Below are 15402 nucleotides of genomic sequence, written 5' to 3' on the forward strand. Positions count from 1 at the left end.
ATTTAGAAAGATAAGAAATAAACTGAGGAATGTGTTATACAGCCCAGACATAAGCATGAGTTACAGTGTAATCACAAGTTAAAGTAACCAGGATTCTGAGAGAATCACTGAAGCAGAAACTCTGTTTGAAGGGCAACAATGTTTTATAGAGACAATAAATCTGGGTGAGGGGAAAATTGAAAATTCCAAACCTCTGACCTAATGGTTTTGTTAAAGTATAAAAGAGAATCTGAAGCTTGCAATAAACATGCAGACCCGTACCTTGAGTCAGAGGCTGCATCATTCTCCACCGACACCGCTCATCTCTTCAGGCTAATTCCTTGGCTGCTGGAGCTGGACTCCGGCACATGTGTATGCAAAATACGTCATCAATGAAACATGAAGCCTGGACTGAGCACCATTCAGAGGCGAAAAGCACCCCCTCCTCAAGTCTCTTTTTCTTTCCCAGCCTTACTAAGGTGCAACTAACAAAAATGGTATAAATGTACTGAACAAAGTGATCATGTGATAGACTCATACACTGAATAATTATTATAGTTGAGGAAGTTACACTTCCACCTATGACTACACTGTATTATTTCTCTCTGGGCAAATTTCAAGGATACAGAAACACTACCAGCAGCATGCAGTACCTCAGATCCCCAGAACTTACTTATTTTACAACGGAAAATCTCTACTCTTCGACTACCAGTGTCCCATTTCCCCCTCCACCCAGCTCCTGGTAAAAGCCTTATTACTCGATGGCTCTATGAGTTTGACAATTCTAGTTTCCACATAGTGTCTGTCCTCGTTTGTCAGGCTTATTTAACTTGGTATAATGTTCTCTAGGTTCATTCATTCTGGCATAAATGCAGGATTCTTGATTTTTATATTTATATACAGAGAAAACATAGTTCATGAATATACAGTATATAAAAAATATTTCTATACCACACTCTTGTAACCTATTCTTTTGTCAAGAGACATCTGGACTGTGTCTATGCCTTGGCTACTGCAAATCCAGTCACACTCACGGGACTGTGGACATATCCCTGAAAAACTGATTGCTTTTCCTTTGGATATCTGTCAGAAATGGATTTGACACACTGTAGGCCTCTTCTATGTTAATTTGTTAAGGAACGTCCATTTTATTTTCCAAGCATAGCAGAACCATTTACATTACCACCAGCAGTGCAGTTAAGATTCCATGTTTTCTGTACTGTGCTGTATGTGTGCTTATTTTTGGAGGGACAGGAGTGGATAACACAGAAGCCAGCCTGGCAGCAAGACAGTTGCAGCTGCATCTTCTAGAGGACAAGCCTCCAGGCTGCAGATCACTGTGGCATCGCTGCCCTCTGATTTTTTGAAGCCATCCTCCCCTATGTCACAGGACTTTATGACTCTTCTCAGGTTGGACCCAGAGATCCCTACCGAGTAGGACCACCTTATAACAAGCATTCTGTGATCTTAACCTTAGTACTCCTGTTTTCCCAGTGGGACTCAAACAAACTTACAAACTTTCATGGTATCCAACAGAGTCTCCACAGAGCCCATAATGAGACTCTAACCCTCTTATACAAACACAAAGCATTCCAAGCCCTGATAGCTCATGCATGAGGCAAAATACAAAAGAGGACACCCAAGGATCCACAGACACAAGACACCATATTTTCATTTACAGTGAGTGATCCAGGACAAACATCGAAATCTCCAAAGACTATGAAAAAGAGGGATAATTCCAATGATGCACATGGCCCACTGAGAACTCAGCATCTTCCAAGGAAACACTCCAGATTCTCTTGGTATCTTCCCAAATGCACATGAACCTTTCTGCACCGGCAACCCCAAGTACACAATGATACCAAAGTTGATGTAAAAAATGACTTGAGATTTTCCCTGTTACTCTACAGTGCCTGCCTGCTAAAAGAGCAAACAAAAGCCAGGGAGTGGAGTGGATGCTGGGGGCACCTGCTAGAACCAGCCCCTCAAGCCCAAGGCTCCCATCCTCCTGCACCCACAGCTGCCTGCAGGCTCAGCCCAGGCCACCGTTCTAACAGTGGAAAAGACTTCTCTTGGCTGAATTCCACGTTCTTCATTGCTGCTCACGTGTGGTCACGAGTTGTCAAATCAAACCTGTGCAGGCACATGTCAGCCTCAGCACGGCTCTCCCAGGGAACACGAGCTCAGGCAGTAGAACCTCAAACCACTCCATGCGGGATCTCCAACAAACCCCCTTCCAGGTGCTCCAGCCTGAATGGAGACATTCTCTTCCAATAGATCCACTCACCCCTTGTCCCTGCAACTACACCTGGGATGGTCACACGCTCCATTCACTGGACTCACCTTGATGCTCCCAAGTACTGCCACAACCCTCCTGCAGACCCCACCAGGCTCCCTCTGCTTTCCCCATTCGTCTACCTCTCCTCCCTGATGACTGGACTAAGCAAGACTAAAGCGCACAGGGGTTTCCTGGCAAAGGGGATCACAAGAGGAGTGCCCACGAGCTACTACCCAAAGGACACTGCACATGCAGTATGAAAATCAAGAGACTGGCCCTCCTGCGAAAGTCTGTCACCACCTGGGGACATTATGGAGTCCACGTACAAAGGCATTTGAGATGAGGAAGTCTCAAAGCAAGGGTCTCCAGGTTTCACTATCTCCTGTTTTCTCCACCAACACCTACTTCGAAGATATTCTAGCTCTTGGGGGGCGCAGGGGGCAGGGTCTTCTTCCTGCCCCATTAGGTTTTGGATTCCTGGTCATCTCAGCGCAGTGAAACCACAACGCTGATCTAAGGACATGAACTCCTAGATGGCAAAGCTGCTGTCCACGATGGTGACTGGTCCTGGTTGGACAGAGCTTAGATCTGGGGGCTGCAGAGGATGAAACCCAGCAGATGAAACATGGGGACATCTTAGCCCACTGCTTGAGGACACCAGTTCTGTAGGGCTTTTCAGGACTTCCTATATTTCTTGGCTCATCTTTTGAGTAATTAAGTAGTCACATGGGGTAAAGATCAATTACAGCTGAAATGTCCAGAACATGGGAAACATCTTCATCACCTGCCCTGTTCTCTTGGTCTTCCCGGAGGATTATTCAGCCCAACCCATAGTTCTGTCATCTACAGACATTTCTAGTAACAGGTACTGCAGCCATGCTGGGAAGAAGAGGAACACTATGAGCCCTGAAAAGAGAGGAACCAGGAAGGACTCAAAATAACCCATGAACAAGGGCATTAATTTCTGCAGATGGCAACTGATACACAGGCAATAAACCTGGGTAACATGAGAGAGACTGTTAGGAGGGGACGGGGAGACCTCTCTGAGCCTAGACTTGAAGGGTGACAAACGGCCTGAGTCATGGTGGCCTGATGGTAAGAAAAGGAACTACAATGTCAGACAGAAATGGTTTTCGTATTTTTAAACAGAGAAAAAGTAAATGAGACCAGGACAGGCTGAACCATGAGCAAAGGTTCAACTCCCAGGATGAGGCTGGAGGCACTGACAGGGCCCTAAGCTTGACAGAGGGTTGTGGACAAATAGCAAGGAGTCAAGCTTTTGACCCAAGAACAAATGAAAGGCAGTGGAAGTCTGAACGTCAGGACATTTAAAAAAAAAAAAAAATCTCCCTTCAGATTTAGCCTTATTCATAGAAGTCATCTAATTCTGAGCCTGTGATCCTGCCTCCATCCTACAGTTTTCCTTTTCCTTTTTCACTCAGGGAGGACTGGGATCTATTTACAATTCTCATTACCACCAGAAACTCCCTCCAAACCAGAACTGCCACACACAGACACATAGCCAATTTGGCTAATCGTTTCAGGGGCCAGTGTTGCTCACGCTCAGAGATTCCACTCTAGTCTCTCATCTGCATGTTACAAGCGGGCTCCCTCAGGCCCAGAGATAAGCTGTTTATGAGAAGGTCTGAGCTGAGTGAAGAGAACCGGGTATAACTGAATAATGAAATGGGAGGCTGAAGGGCAAGGGGGCCAAGTTTGTCCTTATTGCCCATCCCATTTATGACCAGGAACATCTGTCATGTATCTGAGCAAAAGAAACCTTTCTTTCAAGATTGGGTCAAACTGATACCAAGCAGGTAATTCTTTATTATATGATTGCAGTAAAATATTTAAAAAATACAGAATTGCAAATATATATCCACTGGTACAAAAAACATTGTAAGGGGTCAGCTTGGAAATAGGATCTGAGCAACCTTTTTCATTATTAAGAGACAGGCTCTGTTGCATTTGCACAGAAAAGACACAAAGGGACCTGAGGGAAACATCTTCATATCACTGCACAACTCACTTTTTTTCACTGATCATAGAAAATGGAGAAAGCAGACCATTAGACTAACCAGTTAAACTAGGTGATTTTTTCTTTTTTTCTTTTTGGAAAGGAAAGAATGAAGCATTTTGTAGGTTTTATCATGTTAAATGTTCTTTTATTTTCCCATTTCTCAAAGAAATGCCTTTAATTTCACAAGATCTAATGTCATACCTCTGTCATTCTCTGGTAAACAGCTGAGACCAGAAATATCCATTTGTGTGCGCACACATAAACACATACACACAATTCATGTCTTTGGTAAAACCACAGTCGAAAATATGTCTATTTTATTACATGATGTTGAGAGGGTAACAGGCAGGAAGGCCAGGGGTCTCCAAGGGAGGAAGTAGGCTGCAAGTGTCAGACATTTTTATCTCTCTTAAGCAGCAAGAGGAAACAAACTAGCGATATTTTTTTCCTTCTCTATACAAATCTAAAAGGAGGTTTCTCTTAAAATACTGGATTGTCATAATGACACCTGGGGTCAGATTCTCAAGACAATCAGGACTGAAGGTGCCCGGGGGTCGCCACACAAGCTCCTGTCTTAATTATACCTGAGGAAGCCCAGGTATTAATAACTGTGGGGGGCCAAGCCATCGATTTCCTTCTAGATACTGGGCAACTTACTCCATGCTTACTGAAGCCCCTGGCCCACTTCCTTCTGGATCCGCTTCTGTAATGGGACTGTCTGGACGAGCCAAAAGGTATTATTTCAGTTATTCTTTATGTTGTAACTGAGATTCTGGGCTATTTTCACACGAGTTTCTGATTGTGCCAGAGTCTCCCTCACCCCTTTTGGGGAGGAATCTACAGAACAAGGTCCATGCCTCTGTTTTCATAAATATGGAGCCCTCCCTTTCTCTCCCTTTAGTTGAACAAACTGTAAATCCTAGAGTATGGGCTGATGGAAAATCTGTGGGTCGAGCACAAAATGCTATTCCTGTAGTTGTCAAGCTCAAAGACCCACTTATTTCCACATAAGAAGCAGTATCCATTGAAACCTGAGGCTAAGGGTTAAAACACATCATCGAAAATTTGAAGGAGCAGGGACTATTAGTTCCCTATAATAGTCCATGCAACTCTATTTTGGGTATAAAGAAATCAAATGGTAAATGGAGACTAGTTCAAGATTTACAAATAATAAATGAGGCTGTAGTTCCTTTACACCTCATGGTGCCTAATCCTTATACTCTATTGTCTGAAATTCCTGAATGACCCAAATATTTCTCAGTAATTGATTTGAAAAATGCTTTCTATTCTGTGCCTTTGGCAGAGGAAAGTCAATTTCTATTTGCCTTTGAAGACCCTATGCAGCCAGCTTCTCAGTTAACCTGGACAGTTTTGCCCCTGGGATTTCGTTAAAGTCCTCACTTATTTGGACAAAGTTTGTCACGGGATCTACAAAACTTTAATAGCTCCGAAGCGGTGGTGTTACAATATGTAGATGATATTTGGCTCTGTGCTGAGACAGAGGAAGCTTGTTCAGGAACCTCAGAAGATTTCTTTAACTTTCTGGCAGGCTGCGGTTATAAGGCATCAAGAGAAAAGGCTCAGCTTTGTCAACAATCTGTTAGATATCTGGGCCTAATCATATCAGAAGGGACTAGGGCCATAGGCCCTGAGAAAATTAAACCCATACCAAATCATCCCCTACCTATGACTTTAAGAGAACTGAGAAGATTTCTGGGAATCACAGGCTACTGTTATATTTGGATTCCGGGTTATGGGGAACTTGCCCGGCCTTTATATAAACTTATAGCTGAAACTCAGCAGGCCCAAACAGACAAACTGCTTTGGTCTCCAGGACTCAAAAGGCTTTTAAGGTTCTTCAGACTGCCCTCCTGCAAGCTCCTGCTTTGAGCTTGCCCACAGGGTCAGGATTTAATTTGTTTGTCACTGAAAGAAAAGGTGTGGCCTTGGGAATTTTGACACAACCCCGAGGGCCTCACCAGCAACCTATTGCTCATCTAAGCAGAACATTAGATGTAATTTCACGTGGGTGGCCCCACTGCCTAAGAGTAATTGGGGCAGCGGCTTTATTACCACCTGAAGCTTTAAAAATAATTAATCGAAGAAATCTTACTGTCCTGAATTCTCATGATGTGAATGGAATCTTAAATTCTAAGGTTAATATTTGGATGACAGACAGTAAGTAGGCTTCTTAAAATCATTGTTGTTAGAAGCACCAGTACCTAAGCTTAAAGTGTGTGGACATTTAAATCCTGCCACTTTCCTTCCTGAGAAGGAAAATGAAACACCTGATCACGATTGTTCCCAGTTCCTAACTTTAAACTATGCAGCCTGGGAGGATCTAATGGATACCCTATTAGACAATCCTGACATGGAATATTTACAGATGGCAGTTCTTTTGTTCGGGATGGAAAGCATAAAGCAGGTTACACCATGGTGACTGCTGAGCAGGTTTCAGAAACAAAATCTCTCCCCCAGGGAACCAGTGCTCAGTTAGCAGAGCTTGTGGCTCTGACCTGAGCTCTATAGTTAAGCAAAGGGCAGCAAGGAAATATCTACAAGGATTCTAAGTATGCTTATTTGACTTTACATGCTCATGCTGCAATATGGAAAGAAAGACAGTTTAAAACAGCAACAGGAGAACCTATGAAGCATTTCAGAGAGATTGAGAGACTTTTAACTGTATATATTGTGTAGCTGTTATGCATTGCAAAGGGCACAGCAGGGATGGGAGTAAAGCAGCTGGAGGTAATCAGCTGGCTGACTCTCAGGCCAGAAAAGCTGGCACTTTATGAAACCCCTTCACTGCAGACACCTTTGATCTAGACAGGTCCTGAGTAACAGGAAAAACCATAATATACTAAGCAAGAATTAGAAAGATATGAGAAAAGAGGAACTAAGATTACAAATAAAAGATGGTTATAGTCCCAGGATAGACGATTAATAATTCCTGAAAATGCTCAATGGAAAATTCTTAAGGGTTTACACCAGAGTTTTCATTTGAGTGCAGAGTACTTACCAGATTGCTTCTCGTTTGTTTGAAGGTAAAAATGTAATGAAAACTTCAAAGAACATTATCAAAAGGTATGAGGTTTGTCAGAAAAATAACCCAAAGACTGAGAAGCTAGCAATATCTGGATTACAACGAAGTGGAAAGTATCCTGGAGAGGGCTGGGAAATTGATTTTAGCCATATGCCAAAAGCTAACTGACATTCTTGCTTACAAGTTTGGGTAGATACTTTTACTGGATGGATTGAGGTGTTCCCTGTCATAGTAAGCAAGCTAAGGAGTTTATAAAGATTTCAATCCATGAAACTACCCCCAGGTTTGGGCTGCCATGGAGCCTTCAGAGTGACAATGGCTCCACATTTAAAGCTGCTGTAACTCAGGGGTTATCTAAAGCTCTAGAAATAGAGTATGACTTACACTGTTCCTGGAGACCCCAATCTTCAGGAAAGGTTGAAAAATCTAATGACATTATCAAAAGACATCTGCGCAAATTAACTAAAGAGACACAGGACAACGGGATTAAAGTCCTACCCATAGCTTGAATGAGGCCTTTAACTGCCCCCAAAAGGGAAGGACTGTCCAGCTTTGAACGTATTTATGGAAGGCCTTTCTTATGCACAGACATAGTTATAGACCCTGAAGCCTTGGAATTAACTAGTTATGTAACTCAGCTCTCAGCTTTTCAACAGGCATTAACAGAACTCCGAGAGATGACTCCTAACCCAGCCTCTGAGTCAAGCAAGCCTCTATTTGAGCCAGGAATCGAGGTCCTCATAAAAACACTGAGATCTGGGGGCCCATCCCCCGAGCCCCTCTGGGAAGGCCCTTACCAGGTTATTCTTTCTTCTTCCATAGCTGTCAAAGTGCCAGGAATTGATTCGTGGGTACATCACACTTGAGTTAAGAGGTGGCACCCTGACCAGAACTAAGTGACTTCATTTTATGTCTTTACTTTCTATGCTCTGACTTTGTACCTTTCAGATGGGCCTGATAATCTATGTGAGCCTACTTCTGCTGGCTCCAAAAATCCTGAGTGTGCCGTTTGATCCTCAAGACAATGACTTCCTCTCCTGGGCTCACCCCGCTGCATTCCACAATTGCTCTAACTGCTGGGTCTGTGGAGCACTCCCCTCTTCATCATGAAAGGCTTCCTGCGGCGGACATCTCCACTTCAAGAAAAAGACTTTCTCCAAGTCTGCAAATACCTTCGACAGCAATCATATGTGATGTCTCTTCTACATCCGATGGCATCTACCAACCCTAAATTGGACTGGTGCAACACTTTGTACTTTAACTATGGACATAATGTGACTTTTAATTTTGATTATACATTGTCTCGGTTTAATGACTATTTCGCTACACATAAGGCAAATAGGTCTGGATCTAATGGTTTTTTACCAGACGTTTATCAAATATGGGATGAGGTTATATGGCTAACTCCTGAAAAAGGACGTCTAGTATCTACTGCCCTTCTATGCTGGGAACAAACAGAGCCATCCCCAAAAGTCAGCCAACAACTTAATTACAATGATAGGAAACATTTGGGATTTTTGCTTCAGGATGTATGCAACGTAATCATTCCCATGTTTTCCAACCCCAGTTCTGGTCCTCCCTTTGTCTGGCCAGGCATTAATTGGGACTGGATATCTCAGTCAGCTGGCTTTCTCCAAACGGGACCTATTGGATATATGGCTCTTACTTATGGGCATGGCTTCCCCTTGGTTGGATAGGGAGATGCACCCTGGGTCTAGCCTTTACTCATGGCTTTATATTTTCAGAGCTTCCAGAAAAGCCTGCTAATTTACCCCACCTTAAAACTCGGTGGGTAAGGTCTGTATTTCACTGGTATCATTATTTGGCTGCAGTCTTTGTTTCCTCTTTGGGAACTACAGATGATATGCTACGAGTGGATGCATTGACTAATTTTACTCAACAGGCATTACAAGATTCTCAAAAAGCTATTTCAGCTCTTAATGCTGAACAAGCACAAATCAGAAAGGTGGTTTTACAAAACAGATTGCCTTTAGATATTCTGACAGCTGCGCAAGGAGGAACTTGTGCCATTATTCATACCCAATGCTGTACATATATACCTGATATGAGCCCTAATGTTATTCACTTTACTAAACACATGAACAAGATGATTGGGGCTATGGATATTCCTGAAGCCTCAATTGCCTCATTTTGGGAGATGTTAACTAGTGCCCCATGGTGGAAAACTATCTTACTTACAATAATTCTGATTGTTTTGTTTTTGCTGTTTGCTCCCTGCATCTGTAACTGTGTAACTGGATTTGTTTCTAGTTGCATGAAAACTTTTAAGTTACAAATGGCTGTGTTAGGGGAAGCACACTGATTGAAACCCCCCTCCCTGGCCAGGCACCATAGTAACCATTTGCATGAGTTGTTTTATGACAGGAGATCCTGATAAGGAATAGGGAACTAATGAGCCACCACCAACCTGAAGAGTTCCAAAAAGGTTGAAAGGAGACATGGAGTGTCTGTCCACTTCCCAGAATCCCTCTCGCTAGCATCCATCTTGGCTGAGTGATGCGTGTGCCACCAGGAAAGACTCTGAATTAGAATGATTGGCCAAAGACCACCCGGAAACTAATATCATCACCATAAAATCCGAGACTGTGGGCTGCCCAGCAGAGCAGTTCTCCTGGGTTCCCTTACCCTATTGCTCTCCACCCAAGTGCCCTTCCCAATAAAATCTCTTGCTTTGTCAGCACATATGTCTCCTCAGGCAATGCATTTCTGAGTGTTATACCAGAGCTCAGTTTCGGACCCTGTAAGTGGTCCCCCTTCCTGCAATAGTTGCTCAAACTCCTGCTACTGCTGCAGCTTCTTCCAACTACTATTTGGGGGCCCTGGATCAGACATCTTCGGTATGAGGGTTAGGAGAACACGCTGCCTCACCAATTTAGGGACAATGCCCATTTTCAGCTCAGAAGCAGTTATGGAACGAGAACAATGCCCCTTTTCCCTAGGCAACATAATTCTTCTAAAAGAAAAGGGGGGACTGAGAGGGTAACAGACAGGAAGGCCAGGGGTCTCCAAATGGAGGAAATAGGCTGTAAGTGTCAGACATTTTTCTCTCTCTTAAGCGGCAGGAGGAAACAAACTAGCGATACTTTTGTCATTCTCTATACAAATTTAAAAGGAGGTTTCTTTTAACATACCTTGTTGCCATAATGACACTTGGTTTTACCTGAAGTTAACTATTCTCAAACCTTGAGTTGACCAAGGCATTTTTCTTATGGAAATGTTTGTCTTAAGCTATGTGAATGGACTATGCATTTACCCCAGACTCTGTCTTCAAGTCTGTTCTGCCTAATGGCTCAGAACCTACTTCACAAACCAGTATGTTATACTCAAGATACTGTCTCCTAATCTATGTAAACAAAACTATTTGCATGGTAATCTGCCCTTCTACAAGATTCCAGTTAATCATTTTATGCCCTGGGATGAATCATCTGGTGCCAAGATTATCCCAAAATGCATCTTATGGATGAGGGGCCTGGTGCCATTCTGAGTTTTAAAACATTCCTTTCCTTCATTAACAGACTGAAGGCAATGGCACCCCACTCCAGTACTCTTGCCTGGAAAATCCCATGGACGGAGAAGCCTGCAGTCCATGGGTCTCTGAGGGTCAGACACGACTGAGTGACTTCACTTTCACTTTTCACTTTCATGCATTGGAGAAGGAAATGGCAACCCACTCCAGTGTTCTTGCTTGGAGAATCCCAGGAATGGGGGAACCTGGTGGGCTGCTGTCTATGGGGTCGTGCAGAGTCGGACACGAATGAAGTGACTTAGCAGTAGCAGTTGACTATAATGGCACCCCACTCCAGTACTCCTGCCTGGAAAATCCCATGGATGGTGGAACCTGGTAGGCTGCAGTCCATGGGGTCGCTAAGAGCCAGACACGACTGAGTGACTTCGCTTTCCCTTTTCACTTTCATGCATTGGAGAAGGAAATGGCAACCCATGCCAGTATTCTTGCCTGGAGAATCCCAGGGACAGAGGAGCCTGTTGGGCTGCCGTCTATGGGGTCACACAGTGTCAGACACGACTGACACGACTTAGCAGGAGCAGCAGCACCCCCATTCTGAACCCCCTTCCACCTCCCTTCTCACCAGATCTCTCTGGGTTGTTCCAGAGCACTGGCTTTGGGTGCCCTGCTTCGTGCACCGAACTTGCACTAATCATTCCATTTTACATATGGTAATTTACATGTTTCCGTGCTATTCTCTCAAATCATCCCACCCTCACCTTCTCCCACTGAGTCCAAAAGTCTGTTCTTTACATCTCTGTCTCCCTTTGTTGCCCTGCATGTAGGATCACTGGTACCATCTTTCGAAATTCCATATATATGCATTAATATACAGTATTTGTCTTTCTCTTTCTGACTTATTTCACTCTGTATAATAGACTCTAGGTTCATCTACCTCATTAGAACTGATAAACGAGGTGACATTTTTGCTAAGTATGGCACAAAATAGTCTAAGATGATTTACTACTTACCAAAGATTATCTTCTCAAATGTATGAGATGAAGGGAAGAAATCACTCAGGCAAGGAATGAATCTGAAAAAAATTTGGAAAAAAAACTGAATGATTTTTAATCTAAAAACCTGGTGTAAAAGTTTAAAAAAATGTGGAGAATAATCATATTTAGAAAAGGATGATAAGAGTAGAATACTGGAAACTAAAAAAGCTTATTTCTGAAGTTAAAAATGAGTATAGAACTGAATGAATTAAGACCTATTCCAAGCTACAAAAAGCACCATACATAAAGAAAGGAGAAAATGTGAATCCGTTAAAAAAAAAAAAAAAAGTGTTCCTTTAAAAATGCTACCCAATAATGATACAGTGGATAAGAATCTGCCTGACAATGCAGGGGACATGGGTTCTATCCCTGGTTCAGGAAGATCCCACAAGTACAAGCAACTAAGCCTGTGCACTACTGAGCCTGTGCTTTAGAACCTGGGAGCCACAACTCCTGAGCCCATGGCACAGCACAGCCAAAAAAATTCATCAAAAAAAAAAAAAAATGCTACTACGCGTGACAATCTAGAGACGGTCATTTCTTGTTCCAGGTCTCTTCTTCCCTGATCTCTATCTTATGATAGGACCAGGGAAGGGGGTCACTCACAACTCAGTGAATAAAGCCACTGCCCCAGGCTCAACAGGGTTTGCAAATGAAAGTCATCTTCTGCCACAACTAATAAAAAAAGACACAAGCCTCATAGACAGGAGTTTTGAAATTCTCATTCTCCTCTGTATAACTAAAAAAATCATCTGTATCCAAAAACTGGCCACACCCGGATCGAGCTTAACCCTCTGTTCACCTAGCTCCCTATTTCATCTGGGTCTCAGTGTCTCTTTTTCTCCCCCTCTGCTCTCCCACTGTTCCTGTCCTATTTCCTCCCTGACACGTGTCCTGTCCGAAGAGGCTGCAATTCGTTCCCTCTCGAAACGCTCTCTCTCTCCAACCTTCCTGAGTCTTTCAAAAATCCATACCTATGTCTGCCTCTTTCTTCCCCCATTTCGGCTCCCTCTCTGCGCTCCAGATTACTCCCCTCCTCTCGCTGTGACTCTCCCTTCCTCCCCGCTCTCTGGCAGGCCATGTGGCTATGCTTCCTTCCAGCCCTTTCTTCCTCTGCTCCTACCCTTCTCTGCCAACACCATAAAACCGGCCACCTCAGATTGAGACTTGAACCTTTGTGGCGGGACTCCAACCGGGTGAAAACACAATTCAGGACCCTAACCCAAGAGGCCTGGACTCAAACCTGGCCAAAACCCAGTTAGGGACTCTCCACCTCTGACGTCCCTCATCGCCCTTCGCCTCCCCGCTCCCATCACTGAGACAGGGCAGTTCTCCCTATGCTGTTTTCCAGTCCCTGGAGATCTGGCTTTCTAATTTACTAATACTTCTCTATTTTACTCACTTGGCTATTTTCAAGGCTTAACCTCTTTGACTTGACTATCCCTTTGCAAATCCCTGAGCCATTCTCATTTTTCCCATTGGTTCTCCCTGATGCTTTTCTCCTCGGTTTCAGTTATTTCTCTCAGTCCTTCTGACTCTGCTTGTCCTGATCCTCCTGCCTCCTGAATTTACTGAGTGGGCGACAGAACGAGACACCCCCAGACCGGAAGATCACCTTTTCCGACCGAGTTGAATTGGGCAAGGGACACACATGGCTGGCCCAGGTCACCTACCCTATGAGGGGTGAGGGGACGGGCTGACAGGAAAGGGGGCTGCTGCGGGGCAGAAGGACCGGCCTCAGGAGACGCGAGGACGGAGGGGCTGGGAGGGAAGGGGCTCAGGAGCGGGGCGGCCTCTCCGGAATCACCGGACTGAGGAGAGAGTGTGCGGCCCATCAGGGCTCTGCTTCCAGCAGTCGAGAAGGCGACGGGGCGGGCGCGACTCCAACTAGCGAGAGAGGGCTTTACTTGGCGAGGCCAGAGGTCAAAAAGGGTTTTAAGCAGGAAAATGTCGTCAGAGGCGGTGTCTACGCGCACCGAGGGCCGAAACCGTCTCAGCAATACTTAAAACCCAAACGAAAAGATAACTGGGCCGCAACCGCAGTGGCAGCGTTTATTCGGGGCCAAGCACCGGGTGCCAGGGTTTTCAGGTCGCTGGCAATTCTCACACCATGAGGACGAGTGAGCGGGCGCGGAGGTGGGGGATGGAGGGGTGGCGAGCTCTGCAAACTTACTCTAGAAGGAAGCTTAGGGGCCGCTCGCGGACCTCGGCTCCGCGCTCTCCAACTTCCGGCTCCGTGGGAAAGGGCTCTTGGTTTTAGAGCCGCGGCTTCCGATCAGGGGCGGGGCGAGCACCCGCTGTGCGCACTGTTCGTGGGAGGGGCGGGGCGCGGAGGGGGCGGGGCCTGTTACCTTGACAGCATTAAGTTAAGGTCTGTAACACTGCTCAGGTAAAAGCTTCAAGTTATGTCGGAAGCCAAGATACTTCCTCTTAAGTCTAAAAGGGTTTACTCTCAATAAAAACTGTTTTTCACAGCATGTTGTGCTCAGATCCGGCTAGTGAGGCTGAAGCAATTCAGGGATCTGGGAACTTGGGCAGTTTTAAGAAACAAGAATGAGTCTATATTGCAAATACAAAACTCTGCCTGGGTAGAAACGGGCTATTCCCTCTTCACACCCTACAAAACAGCAAACTTAGGGACAGTACCTGGGTGTCTGACATGGAGGACTTAAGGGATGTGATCATTTGGGTCACTAACCACAGCCTTTTAAGAGCAAGACACTTTAAATAATTATAAACTGCGTTATTGTTTCTTTAATCCAACGTGTTTTAATTATTTCCCCTTTCTAAACCCAACTCTTTAAACAGTGACATAAAGGGGTTTTATAAGCAACTCTTACAATGACAAATATCATTGTGTAAGTTTAAGCTACAGAGAAAAAATTAACTGATACGTATACTGTGAAACGATTATCACAATAAGTTTGTCTAGCATCCATAGTTTCGTACAGATAACCTAAAAATGATTCTCGACAGTGGATTCACCAATGATCTATCAGATACAACACCAAAAGCTCACACCAACAAAATAAAAAGGTAAATTGCACACATCCTAGTTATCAAATATTGTGCAGTAATCCATCCTCAGCAGTGAAAAAACAATGTACACTATAAGACCAAAAAATTGCCAAGCATATATTCAATAATAGTTTAACATAGAATACATAAAGAACTCTAAAAAGTACTGATCACCAATTCCACCATTGGGGTGGAGGAGCTCTCTTAACCAACCATCTCACATATTGCAAATAAAATACAAAGAGTAACATAAAATAGAAACTTAATGGCAAATATAAAAGACAATCATTTATAATGCATACAAATATTAAAAAAGGAAAGTAGCTAGGCCTTGAAAAAAAAAATAATGGTTCATCACTGAAGTTATCACTCCATTACATAAGCTCTGTCATTAAGTTGCTACAAAATTAAGTGTGGAGGCAGAATGATCAATAGCACCCAGGTGACAAGCATGCAGCATCAGCAACAGTTTAGTCAACAGCCTCACGAATATGAGCGTGTGAACCTGGACAGTACCCTTGTCAGGAGAAGTTCCTACACCTC

General features: G+C 44.1%; 1 long non-coding RNA gene across 2 annotated transcripts in view; it reads right to left on the reverse strand.

Moving 5' to 3' along the window:
- Positions 1–14100, reverse strand: part of LOC108638025 — a 15157-nt gene extending 1057 nt beyond the window's left edge. The window contains exons 1-4 of one of the 2 annotated variants that reach the window (XR_001919556.1): positions 14015–14100; positions 11818–11879; positions 9749–9830; positions 262–333 (exon numbers count right to left, since the gene is read on the reverse strand). This is a non-coding gene — a long non-coding RNA (uncharacterized LOC108638025). The remainder of the gene's footprint in view (positions 1–261; positions 334–9748; positions 9831–11817; positions 11880–14014) is intronic. The other variant, XR_001919555.1, reaches the window with a different exon arrangement.

This window comes from Capra hircus, chromosome 18, assembly GCF_001704415.2.
Source record: "Capra hircus breed San Clemente chromosome 18, ASM170441v1, whole genome shotgun sequence".
NCBI classification, from domain to species: Eukaryota; Metazoa; Chordata; class Mammalia; order Artiodactyla; family Bovidae; genus Capra; species Capra hircus.